Raw genomic sequence first — 13,768 nt, forward strand, 5'->3', positions numbered from 1 at the left:
AGAGGTGTGGATTTGGGTTTAAGGCGATTAAACTTGCCTGTGCAAGACAGTTATCTCTGAGAAGTTTATTATTAAGATCATTAGTCGAGGGGAAGCAAATCTACTCAGATAGGGAGACAGATGTCTTTTTGTTGTTGTTTTGTGTGTGTTTGATTCCTTTTGTTTTGTTTTTTCCCTCTGGGACTTGGGAATTTATAATCCCAATCCTAATTCTTAAAGTTCCACTGATTCCTGATAATCAGAGACCTGGGGAGGTTATGAAATCCATTTACATTGTAATTCAGCCACTTGTTGGAGAAGACTTTGGATTTGATTTCCTGAGATATTTGCCCTATAGCAATATAGTAGAGCTGTCATAGAAAATGTCTATTTTCTATCCATGCCTGGAGCTGAAATGTTAAAGTCCCAATCTTATCACTTCCGTTCCCTAAGGTCTTTAGCGTGTTCAGAAGCAGGCTGCCCAGGCCACAAAATTGAGCAGTTTATTTCTACCACAATTTTCTGTTGCTAAAACTACACAGTATTGCCAAGTCTCACATTCTACATGCATTCAACTCCAAACAGCTTCAAGTAATATGTTAAGAGCTGCTTACCTGACTGATTTTTTAAGTTGGTGTGAGTGATTGATAAAAGCCACTCCTGTATTTTCATTGCCCCAGTCACAAGCTCCCCCTCTGTCCCCACTCCTGCCTGCTCTGGAAAGTGCCCTCACCTGCTTTCCTACCCTCTCCACGCTACCTCATCATAGCTCTCCCTACCTGGCTGCCCGTCCAGCTGCCTTAGAATGTCAAGAGGGTGACATTTTCCGTTCTTTTCCTATCCAATTGCAGTGTTCGTAAATGGTTTCATAAATGGTTTTTTAACTTTTATCACATCATGTAATATCATAGTGAAACCAAGTGGGACCCTCTGGGGCTCCTGGGCACGGAGGCCTTTTTATGTTCCCTGTTTCCTGTAGGCAAGACTCCAGCTCCGTGACCTTCCCTGAGTTCTAAAGGACATATCGGACAGTTGCTAATCAAGGGAGGAGAGGCCGAGAAACCACCTGAGGCAAGATTAAAGGGACCAGAGAAGCTCATCAAGATTAGGAGACAGACCACCTGAGACCCTGCACACACCCTCATCTTGTCAGCAACCCCACCCTTGAACCGTTGCCATAAAACTCACTAAACTCCCCTGGGTTGGGACACATATTTTTTCGAGGCAGGAGCCCACTGTGTCCCCCTTTGCCTGGCAAAGCAATAAAGCTATCCTTTCCTACATCACCCAGAACTCTGTCAGCACTGGTGTACAGAGAGACTGAGCTTCAGGCATCAATGGGGGGAAAAAGTTCTTTCCCTTACAACAGGATTTAAAACTCATAACTAACTAGCAGGAATGAGCACAGAGCTGTCTCTCATCCCAACCTAATCCCACCCCAGTAAGTGATGTCTATGTTCCATAGCAGGTAAGTGATATTACTTATTCACATGACTGCATGTTTAGTTTTGTGCCATCACACTGGACAAGTACTCTGTGAAGAAAGGGACTTGATCTGTCTTATTACTATTTTTTTTATATTTGTAGAATGAACAGGTAATTCTGTATTCTGTATTTAACACAACAAAGCCAAGTTCTTTTATATTTGTCAAACTGTTTTCTTGAGGCTGGGCAAATGACTTCATTTCTCTCTATTGGACCCCTCTTCTGTGAAATGGTAATATTAATACATGAAACTTGAGGGACATAACTGATAAGGAAACACTGTGTCAACATAAAGAAATATACATGCTGTTCTTTGCCTCTTCATTTATAATTGGTTTTTTCAGTGTAAGCCTTGAGGCCTGAAGCTGGCATCCTGGGCCATATTATAGTCATTCCACTCTTTCCAATTTTCTACTGACCTAATTATATACCTACTTTTGCTAGTGGTCTGTTATTTCTAGACTGCCATCTGCTCTACCTTGACCTCTTTAAAGGTTTCAGGTATGCATAACTCAGCGTCTGACAGGACTATGAATGCACTTATCTGCATTTTGTATTTATTAAGTATTTAGCAGACCTATTTTAACATGATATAGACAGATAGAAAGATAGAGATATATATTTACATCATGTTATATTTTAACAGTGTTGGATGCCCAACACTAGTGCTTTTCTCACCCTCATTTTATGTTTTCGGCTGAAAGACCTCTTTTTTGTAGATACATGATATGTTTAGCTTTCTTAAAACTGATTGAGATGCACAGTTTGTCTGTTGGTTTTACTTTGGCTTTGTGATGATGTGTTTCTTTAAGAGGGCCTTTGCAGCTCTGGGGCCTCATTCGCTGTGTTGTAGATGAGATTGTAAACAAAGACAAACAAAGAGCATTGCTCACCATCTCCACAAGGATTAATAGTTACTGAAGTCACTGACAGTCTGCCCTGATAGAAATTCAGGATAAAAAACGGGATGAGGCACTCGGTGCTTTGGAAAACCAGGCCCCATAGATAATAATATGCATATCTCAGGAAGAATTTTAATGAACCCAGATTCTTGCATCTCCCCATACATAGAAAAACACTGAAATCATTAACTTGAGATAGGACCAGCAGTAATCTTTGCCTAAGAAGGTATGCTTGTCTGCCTTTATTCCCGAGTCAAAAATCATATATAAAATGACCTCTCCACTGTCTCTTTAAATAGTTCCCTCAGAGCTACTGAGAGGCTGTCTCCCGGGTTACGGTCCTCAGTAAGACCCTGAATAAAACAAACTCACAGTGCTTAGCTGTGTGTTTTGCTTTAAGTCAGTAAGATCCATCAGCACAGTGACGCTCAAGTCCTGGGAGTCCTTCATGGTCTCTCTCAAGGTGTCTCTTACATGACACCCCCGACATATTTAAGTGGCATATTTGGAAATTCTTCCCAAAGCCTACAATCTAAAAAGATGCATTTCAAAGCAATAACATCTTTGCAGCTTTGCTTCCTCCTCGGTAAGGAGATGTGATTTTCTGGTCATAGCTTTGGCCCAATTTGCCAAGAGCCTCTTGGCTCATCACAACTATTTCTGCAGCTCAGTTTCTCCATAGGAAAAAGAGAGATTCAATTAGATAACTTTTGAACTTATTATCAAATTGGCTTGTATAATTCAACTTGGTATCCTAGAGACTCCTTCAGGGCATCAGATTCAACATGACAATTTAATAATAATTAAACTAAGAACAAGTAATAATGTGTCTGTTAGCCAGGCAGCGTACACCCTCCATTAAATAGATAAGAAAGCTGATGCTAATGTGTGAGTGATTTCTCAAAGATGCAAAGATGCCATTGTTTGAAGAAGGGTATCCAGAATACAAGTCGTCTGACCCTAAGGGCTTTGTTTGTACAATTATATTCTAAATAGCTTTTCCTTCTAACTGTCAAATGGAATACTTTGGACACACAGGTGGCTGCAGCACTGACTCCATCTATGTGCTCAGATATTTAACTTTGGAAATTCCTTTTAAAAGAGAACATAATCTGAAAGTTCGAAAAGCAAAACAAATAAAGAAACCAATAAAAAACGTTTTTAAAAAACTAAATAAAAAATATTCAACTTCCCCCACAAAGTTTTGAGGTGGGAGCATTCCTACATTACCAGTGAGAACAGAGCCATAGGGCAAATTAATTTGCCTGTCTTAAGGGTATAAAATCCAATAATCTATACAAATGCAGGAAAAGCATCACTCAGCTGTTGTGTCGAATAATTCAATTGATTTTGATGTTAAACACCTGGGGATAAATAAAACTACACATATTCCAAGTCTTAGAGACTGATGAATCTTAGTTTATGTTTGAATATTAACATTTAAAAAATTAAAGTCAGAAAGTCAGATAATGACTGAAGCAAATTATTTTCTGTAAAAAACACCCCCAAAAGCTTATATTTGGATTTTGCAGAAAATATAAAAAGTCATATTTTGTGTTTTCAGCTGCAAACTCTTCACCTGTAAACAAGCAAGTTTTTGGAACAAGAAGACTTGGTAATACTACATAAAGTTTATACAATTTTTAATATGCTTTGCATATAATCTAGTATGTGGTCCTCAGAGAACATATGCTATGTAAGTAAGGAAAGGGAGATATCGTCCTTACACAGAAAAGGAAGTTTCCTGTGTCATTCTGCACTGTGAGTTTGCATTTAACCGTGGGCATTCTTAGCCCTCTGGTTGGCCCACTTAATTCCTAATTATAATTTCAGATCCAAACTACAGATAGTCCTTTGTTCGGCCTTCATTTGATCTCCTAGAAAATGTATTACATTTGTATTTATCGTCTATTATTATTTTATGCAAATTCAATCTATTATTAATATATCACACTGTAATTGTTGTATTAATATTTTTTATGTTTATTGATACCACCGTTGTTTCAGAAGGTAATTAAGTTAGCTTATGTAAATGCATTAAATATAATAAAACTTTAGAACATTTAAAAAACTGAAGTGGCAGAGGGCTTCCCTGGTGGTGCAGTGGTTAAGAATCTGCCTGCCAATGCAGGGGACACTGGCTCGAGCCCTGGTCCAGGAAGATCCCACATGCCGCTGAGCAACTAAGCCTGTGTGCAACAACTGTTGAGCCTGCACTCTAGAGCCTGCGAGCCACAGCTATTGAGCCTGAGAGACACAACTACTGAAGCCCACGCACCTAGAGCCCGCAAAAAGAGAAGCCACCGCAATGGGAAACCCGTGCACTGCAACGAAGAGTAGACCCCGCTCGCCGCAACTAGCGAAAAGCCCGTGCAGAGCAACGAAGACCCAACACAGCGAAAAATAAAAAACTAAATTTATTTTTTTAAACGTGAAATTATATTTTTCATTTCATTTTTCATTTTCAAACCAAAAAAAAAAAACCAGAATAAAATAATGATTCTGGCAGAGGTGTGGAAAGTGTACTGAAGTAGGGAGATGACTAGATTCAGTGTTGGACCAACAGTTCAGACAAGAAATCAATGGAGAATAATTTCCTAGTCCAGTGGGAAAAGGCTTAGCAGGTATAAATGACAAGAGTAAATCAGGAAATGGTGGCAAATAGAAAGGCTGCATAATGGTTTAGTAATTTCCTGAAGGTCACACAGCGTTGTGTTGGTAAGCCAGCTCCCCAAACGGGGAAGGGACCATTTCTAGTCTTTGTTGATTGCTGTAGTCTAAATATACCCACCATGGCTAATCTCAAGAGAGCAACCTGACATCGCTGAATGTAGAATTGGTAAGAGATGCATATAGCGGGCTCTCAGGAGCGAGCCAGTGGGGATAGAGCCAGCTGCAGCGATAGTCATGGTGGCAGATGCCATGCTCTTCAGCACCAAAGTACATGGCTTCAGGAAGACCTGGAATTCAAGTGGATGGATGTCACATCTAGTAGACTTACGAACAAGATCAAGTTTTCCTCCTTTTTAAACCTCAACTTCCTCATCTTCAAACTTGGGATAATACCTAATTCACAGAGTTGTTTTTAAAATTAAATTATATAACACTAATAGCATGTCCCTGGGTGAGTCTTTGGTGAAGACACTGATATCATTATTACTGCTCTTCATGAAGCAGGGGAGGATAAAGACTCTGCAAGTAACAATTCCAGTACCTCCAAGGTTAGAGCACCCAAGTCAATTAAGAGCATGGAGTCTGGAGGTAAAGTGTTTTGATCTTAATTCTGGTTAGACTACTTGCTAGGGTTTTTGACTGTGGGCTATGTAGTAACCTCGCCCCGCTTGAAATTCCTCATTTATAAAACATTAATAACAGTATCCAGTGCATCAGAACATTGTGAAGATGCAGCGAGTTAAGGTACAGAATGTACTTAGGATGGTGTCTGGCACAGAGTTAGGACTTCATAAGTGCTTACTATATTTATTTTTTTTTGAAATCAAAGACAGATATTGATTATTCTTAATACAACCTTTTCGAAACAAGGCTTCAACTTCTAACTCACCAATGGTATTAAAAACATAACTACTGCTTTCCTGGGTGAGAAGTCGAGCTGAAGAATAAAACATGTTAAGGGCAGGAAAAAATTTTCACATTTTTAAACAGAATATAAAAATGGAACTTTGAACAAGAGAGCGAATATGATAGATGTGAAATGCCTGAATCAAAATACATTTTAAGAAGTAATTCCACAACTCTTGGACCTCAAAGAAACACCAGGATATAAAAAGAATCAGAGGGTGGAAAAAAATAAAAGTACTTTGAATCATGCAAAACTGTCTTTGGAGGAGGCTGTAGTCAGACTGTGCATCTCTTTCCAGCCCAAAAGGATAGGGTGGGTGCTGGGTTATTGCCATAATTTTTCGGACCCAATACAAATTGAAAATGCAGGAGCCTTATTCTAACAGCAAAGAAAAAGTTGTGAGGTTTTTTTCCCCCCTTTCTTCTTCAGTCTCTTTGATTCATCATTTTTATTTGCTATTTAATGTTTCACTCCCTTGGGTACAGGGATATTGCTCAGGGGGTGCAGGCAATCACCCAGGGCCCTGACCTATCGCATAGCACCAAACATGGGTACCTGTGCTTTACTGTGACCCTTCCAGCACCTATGCTCAGGCCCCTGCTGGGGTCAGAGAACCCAAGCCAGGGAGGCAGGAAGATGGAGAGACGCGAGACCTTATGTGAGTGTGGGCTTCACCCCCGCAGCGCTCATTCTAACATCATAACTAACTCACGAAGTACTGACCCCTATGTGTGGAGCCGCCTCAAAGCATGGTGCCCTGTGCAATTGCACTGGCTGGACATCCACGAAGTAGACCTGGGGAGGCATGTGTGGGAAGAGGTCAATCTCCTTCACATCAAGCCTAGCATGTGTGTGTGTCAGGGGGGCAGGATGGGGGGCAGAAGCTACTTCCTTAATATCAAGTCTTGTGAGGAAGCTTTCTTGGGATGACTCAGTTTAAATATGTCCCCTACCTTTGGGAGAAACAGAGGACTAGCACAAACCCATGCCTGAGAATTCAAAAGCAGGCTATAGGGCTTCCCTGGTGGCGCAGTGGTTGAGAGTCCGCCTGCCGATGCAGGGGACACGGGTTCGCGCCCCGGTCCGGGAAGATCCCACGTGCCGCAGTGCGGCTGGGCACGTGAGCCATGGCCGCTGAGCCTGCGCGTCCGGAGCCTGTGCTCCGCAACGGGATAGGCCACAACAGTGAGAGGCCCGCGTACCGAAAAAAAAAAAAAAAAAATAAGCAGGCTATAGTAACAGGAGAGAGGGCTGCTTGAGAGGCAAAAGATGCACACATGCATCTCAGGCACCATCAGCAGGCCACGTGGAAGAGGAAGCTAACGCCGTATCATTCCATCTCAGAAAGGCACATTGTAAGAGCATTCAGCTTCTGCATTCAGCGCTTTCAAGCAGAAATCTGGTATACAGATAAATAGGAAACTGCATGGAAAATGTTCTGGGGATGACACTTTAAACTATATAAAAGCACCTGCAAGAGAAGGAGTCAGCCAGCAGGCCCAAACCAGCCTACACAGGTAACACGTAGTATGCCCTACAGCACAGGAGTCAGATCTTCTGGGATCGAATGCTGGCTCTGACATTCTTCAAAAAGCAAGAAAAACCTGTGTGACTTGCGCAAGGCATTTAACCTCTACTCCTTTATGCCTCAGTTTTCCCTTCTAGAAAATGAGTGTAATAAACGTTCCAGTGACTAAAACATGGTAAACAATTAATAATATTATTATCACAATATCCATTCAAGTAAGACATTTTCTAACTTCAAACTCCCACCTACACTACTTCTGAAAGCTTTTAAAGCATTCTTATTAGGAATTATCTCTCTGTATTATCATGAAGATACTAATTCAATTAAGAAGTTTAAGGTACCCATAAATTCTTCTCTTACTCTTCTTTGAAATCTAGAGAATGAAAATCTCAGCTGTGTGTGTATGTGTGTGTGTGTGTGAGAGAGAGATCAGGATTAGTGAAGTATAATTTATATACAGGAAAATCTCCCTTTTTAGGTACACAGTTCAATGAATTCTGTCACATATATACTTTTGCGTAACCACCACCAAAATTAGGTAAAATCATTTTCATCACCTTCAAAGTTCCTGCCTGCTCCCCTGGGTAACCCCAAAGTATCAATGTACTCACCACTAGCAAGTTACTGATCAGATTTCTGGCCCTCTTGTTTCACCTTTTCCAGAAAATCACACAAATGAATCATACAGGACGTAATTTTTTACATCTGGCTTCTTTCACTTAATGCAATGCTTTTTTGATGCATCACACTGTTGCAGGCATGTGTCTGTGGTTTGTTCCTCTATAATACAGAGCACTATCCCCTTGGATAGATGGACTCTGACTTGGTTTTGTGACAATGTGAGCACTGGACTCGCTATTATCTGGCATTGTGAGGAAAGTCTGTGGCATCTACCCACGTTTCTATCCAAGGGTAGAGTAAGATGACCCCCAATAAAAGCAGAGGAACCAAAAAAAAGAAAGACACTTGTTTTATTCTATTCTATGAGTTGTACATTCATCCTAATGTTTACAAAGCATAGTTTTATATTCTATGGTGTCCCACATCCTTCCCCAAGCTGTGTCTCATGGAAGTTATAAACTGTGCAGGGAGAGGCCAACATTAGCAACTAGCTGTATTTATACAAATCAAGACTGTGAAACTTCAGAAGGTGAAGACATTCTGGAAAATACACAGTTAAGAATTAAAATAACAATGGTAAGAATACTTTACATTTATTGAAGGTACACTGCATGCTAGGCACTATGCAGATTATTTTTCCTATTTTATAAAATTAGATCTTAATAAAAATATTCATCGTAGACTTCTTTAATGTATTCTAATTTTACAGATGGGAACCTTGAGACTTGGCAGATTAAAATCATCTTGCTAGGATGGCCTGAATTTAATCCAGAATTTGTTTGGCTCAGAACATTAACCCTAAAGCCCTTTTCCATTCTGCTATTTTCCTTTTAAATGGAAAGACGGGGAATTCCCTAGCGGTGGTTAGGATGTGGCGCTTTCACTGAGGGGGCCCAGGTTCGATCCCTGGTCAGGGAATTAGGATCCTGCAAGCCACGCAGCACAGCAAAAAAATATAAAAAATAAATTAAATTAAATTAAATTAATAAATAAAATGGAAAGACTGGGACTGAACTCTCCTGTCATTGTTTTTTCCATAGTGTCTTTTTGTTTTATACAGCAAAATGGTAAGACACACCCAGGGCAACAGGAGAAAGTAAAGGGAGACACTTGTAGTGGCTATATGTATATGTGTGTGTGTGTGTGTGTGTATATATATATATATATATGTGTGTGTGTGTGTGTGTGTATATATATATATGTGTGTGTGTGTGTATATACACACATACATATATGCATATATGCATGTGAATGAGTGTTTGAGTTTATGATCATATATGATCATAAAATCATATACATATATGATTTTTATTCTATATATTTTATTTTTTGTCTCAAAATATTTTTTCAAAGAATTAAGATACAAATACTTAGTATGTTTATACTTAGATATGTAGAAAAACATTCTTTTAATTAACTAATTTATTTATTTTTATTGAAGTGTAATTGATTTACAATGTTGTGTTAGTTTCTAGTGTACAGCAAAGTGATTCAGTTATGCATATATGTATATATATTCTTTTTCAGATTCTTTTTCATTACAATATATTGTAATGAAATATATTACAGGTTATTACAATATATTGAATATAATTCCCTGTGCTATACAGTAGGACCTTGTTGTTTATCTGTTTTATATACAGTAGTGTGTATCTGTTAATCCCAAACTTCTAATTTATCCCTCTGCCCCCTTTCCCCTTTAGTAACTGTAAGTTTGTTTCCTACGTCTGTGTCTGTTTCTGTTTTGTAAATAAGTTCATTTGTATCGTGTTTTAGAATATAAAAACCTTTTTTATTTTCAAAGAATCTATAAAATATCAAGAATGGTCTGTTTCACAGGCTCCCCATCACTGCTTATTTCACTATTAATTCTAAAACTGAGAACTTGGTTTGAGAGCTGTTGTAAGCAGACAACCAGTGCCCACCGTCTTGTGACTGCACATTAATTGGTACGATGCCTTTACTTCATATCTGGTAAAATGCTAAAGACTCCAGCTTGAGAAGGGATTTCTGTGTACTTCTAACTTGTCCTCACATACAACATCCATTCTTCCTCGATGGAGTCAACTCTCATTTGTACGAGAATTTAAAATCCTCTTGAAGTGGTTATCTCTGGTATGTGGTCTGTGACAACTGGTCATGTTTTATTTTTATTAGTTTACTCCAACTCAACACTTCCTTCCAAATATTTCTGAGGCCTATAAAATATACAGATAGAAGGGAACATGTTCTTTTATTAAACACATTTTTTTGTGAATCCTTTTGCTATTGTTCTGGGGGGGATAAGTCATAAACTATAAAGAATATGCTCTGTGGAATTTATACTGTCCTGACTATATTAGTTTACCTGCCACCAGGAATTGTGCACATTTAAAAATAAAATAAAATAAAATAAATCTACTGACAGAAGAGTTCCCTATTTTTCTTCTTCATAAGAGCTGTCAGAATAGTTTAAAATTATGCTGCAATTTGGCCTTTTTATTCTCACATCCCAAGCACTCCCAGAGACTGAAAGTCTCTTGTTCTCCAAGTTTAATTCTTCAACCTTTCATGTTGGTCATGTTAAACACTTTCTAAACTTCAGATGTTTAAAAAAATCATTTAAAATGCTAGGCAAGATTTGGCAAAAGTTTCTCCCAGAGAAACAGAACAAGAAAATTAAAGAAACAGAAAAGTTACATTTGAATATATTTTGTGTCTTTGAGAAAAACAAACCTTCACCCAACTGGGCACTGAGACCTGAACTGTAGGTAGAAATGCAAGCTGACCTAGGAGTTGGAGTTCCTGCCCCAGAACTTACAGTTGGAGCCTGGGGACCATCTCTAACTAGTAGAGGTAGTTTATTGGTTTGCATAGTAAGTTAGATGCTTCCTCTCCTGTGTAATTTACAGGGCAGGTGTGAGGCTTACATTTTTAAAAGTATGAGAAATATTTGAAATTTAAAAAACCTCTGTTAGAACATGTTAATCTTATTGAGCGGGGATGCTGTTATCATTCCTTTATTAGTTTTAGATTGCATTTAAACAAGAAGCACAGGAGTATTTTTCCTGTTCACTGATTTTTTATATTTTTTAACATTGCCCAGAGGAAATGACTATGGTGACTGACCTGATGCCCCCAGATGGAAATGAGGCCAAGCTCTGCACTGGCAGCTTCGTGTCCTTTGGACGTGTCTCTCCACCACTGAGTCTCAGATTCCTCCTCTTGTAAAGCAAGGGATTGAATTACACTTTCTCTAAATTGCAAACGAGATGTAACAGTCATGTCCGTTGAAGGGTCTTTGACTCCTATCCATGGACGATACCACCCTCCCTTCAAATTGGTTGGTATTCAGCAGTAGAAAGTCTTACTAATAATCTAATAATCTCTTAGACTAAATTGAATGAGGAGCAATGGTGGAGAAGTAGAACAGCAACTAGTATTTATAGTTGTGGAACTCTGTGCTTTGCGCTTTACTCAGATTCTCTTACTCATCTTACAATGCAGGGGCAGGTATTACCATCTCTATTTAAAGAGGATAAAACTGACTCAAGTTGTTGGAGTACCCTGCTCAAGGGCACACAGATAAGGGACTCATAGAGACAGAATTAAACTCTGGTTCTCTTCTGTTCACAATTAAGCGTCTTCCCTTCCTCTCATGTTCTAGCTGCTCCTTTCCTAACCTCTATTGTAGATTCCCATTAGCTTGAGAATTTACCGCACAGATAATCATTTGATTGTTCTACTTGGATCCTTCAGAAAAACATTGTTTCTAGTTATCCTAACATTCTTGCAAGATAGATAATATATCCAATTTTGATAGGAAGAAACTGAGGTTCCACTAGATTAAGGAAATTGTCCTAAATCATGTAACAGATAAGTGGTGAGTCACAACTTGAACATAGATTCACCTGACTTGAAGACCTGTGTTCATCTACTGGGCCACACTGTCCTTCCCAAAGCCCACTTGCTCTGCCCATTGGCCAGCTGTCTTGTATCTTCCTCAAGCCTCCCTCAGCAATGGCATGGATGCTGGTGAAGATGCTCTGCTCTGGGATTAGACAACCTGGCTCCGCTCTGGTTCCCCATCTTTTGTACCAGAACAATAAGAGTACCTGTCACACAGAGTTTAAATGAGTTAAATCCATGTAAATCCTTATGACAGTGCCTGGTATGTATCGATCATCCAATAAATGATAATTGTTGTTATTGTTGTTGTTGTTATTTTTTCTTACGGAGCAAGAAGCAGTAGTAATAGTATATATACATTTGGAGAGAGTTTGTGTTTTCATTCTATTCACTAAATAAGACTTGTAATAATTATTTTTACTATAAACATATTTAAATTTGGGTTTTTTTAAAATTTATTTATTTATTTTTGGCTGCGTTGGGTCTTCGTTGCTGCATGTGGGCTTTCTCTAGTTGCGGCGAGCGGGGGCTGCTCTTCGTGCAGTGCGCGGGCTTCTCATTGCGGTGGCTTCTCCTGTTGTGGAGCATGGGCTCTAGGTGTGCAGGCTTCAGTAGTTGTGGTACGTGGGCTCAGTAGTTGTGGCTTGCGGGCTCTAGAGCGCAGGCTCAGTAGTTGTGGTGCACAGGCTTAGTTGCTCCATGGCATATGGAATCTTCCCGGACCAGGGCTAAAACCCATGTCCCTTGCATTGGCAGGCGGATTCTTAACCACTGCACCACCAGCGAAGCCCTAAATTTTGTTCTTTTTATAATCTTATGCATTTCAAATTCAATTATGTCTCCAATTTGAGTTACCTTCACTGATACCATTAAACATTAAATATATTTTGCAAACAAATGTGCACTTTTGTACAATATTCTTCACCTTAAAACATTCATTTTGTCAAAAATGACATTAAGTTTTAATATCTTCAGTAGTTGATATTTAATATATGCACATCGTACGTAAGATTATTTCTGTGAAATATTTATGACACTTTTCACCTGTTCTATGTGAACCTCATTGGAGACCTGAAAGTCAAACTTGCCATCTATTTCTACAAGATTTGTGTAAACATAACAATGTATATTAAGTTACACTCATTCTGCATTCTTTTTATTCAAATATCACAAATTCAACTCTAAATATCACTATTTCTACACCTATGCAGAGGTTTCCTACATTCATCTGGCAAAAATAATCAAATGATCTTCTGTATTCCTGTAATGTGCTCTGCTTATAATGATTCTAGCAGGAGTTGTCATAGATCATGCTTTATTTTGTCAGTTCTAAAATGCCATTGATTGATTGATTGACTTTCACATTTTCACATCTCTGAACTCGGGATGTGTCTTTTAATCAATGTCATCTTATAGTTGCTGTCAATTAAAACATCAGTGATGATGTCCGTGTCACGGCCTGTGCATGCACGAGCATCAAAAGCAACACCATCAGAATTTAGAAGAAACTTTCAGAAGCAAAATGTGGAAATGTTTTTAACCCCTAGCATCAAATTAATTGTAGAGAGGAGAGGAGGAAGGTGACAAATCAGAAGTTTTGGGCAACATTCAAAGGAGTGAATATTACAAACCTAGCTGAATGGCTTTTAGTTCTTCACGAATTATTTTAAGAAGCTCAGCAACAACAATGAATGCTTATGTTGAGCAGAGAGGATAATATTGATTGGATAAACCCAGGAGGCACCCCTCTGAGTTGAAAAGGGATTCAAAAGAATCAAAGTTCAA

Source organism: Aethalodelphis obliquidens, unplaced genomic scaffold, assembly GCF_003676395.1.
Source record: "Aethalodelphis obliquidens isolate GAN/ISIS:26980383/991018 unplaced genomic scaffold, ASM367639v1 scaffold12, whole genome shotgun sequence".
In the NCBI taxonomy this organism is placed as follows: domain Eukaryota; kingdom Metazoa; phylum Chordata; class Mammalia; order Artiodactyla; family Delphinidae; genus Aethalodelphis; species Aethalodelphis obliquidens.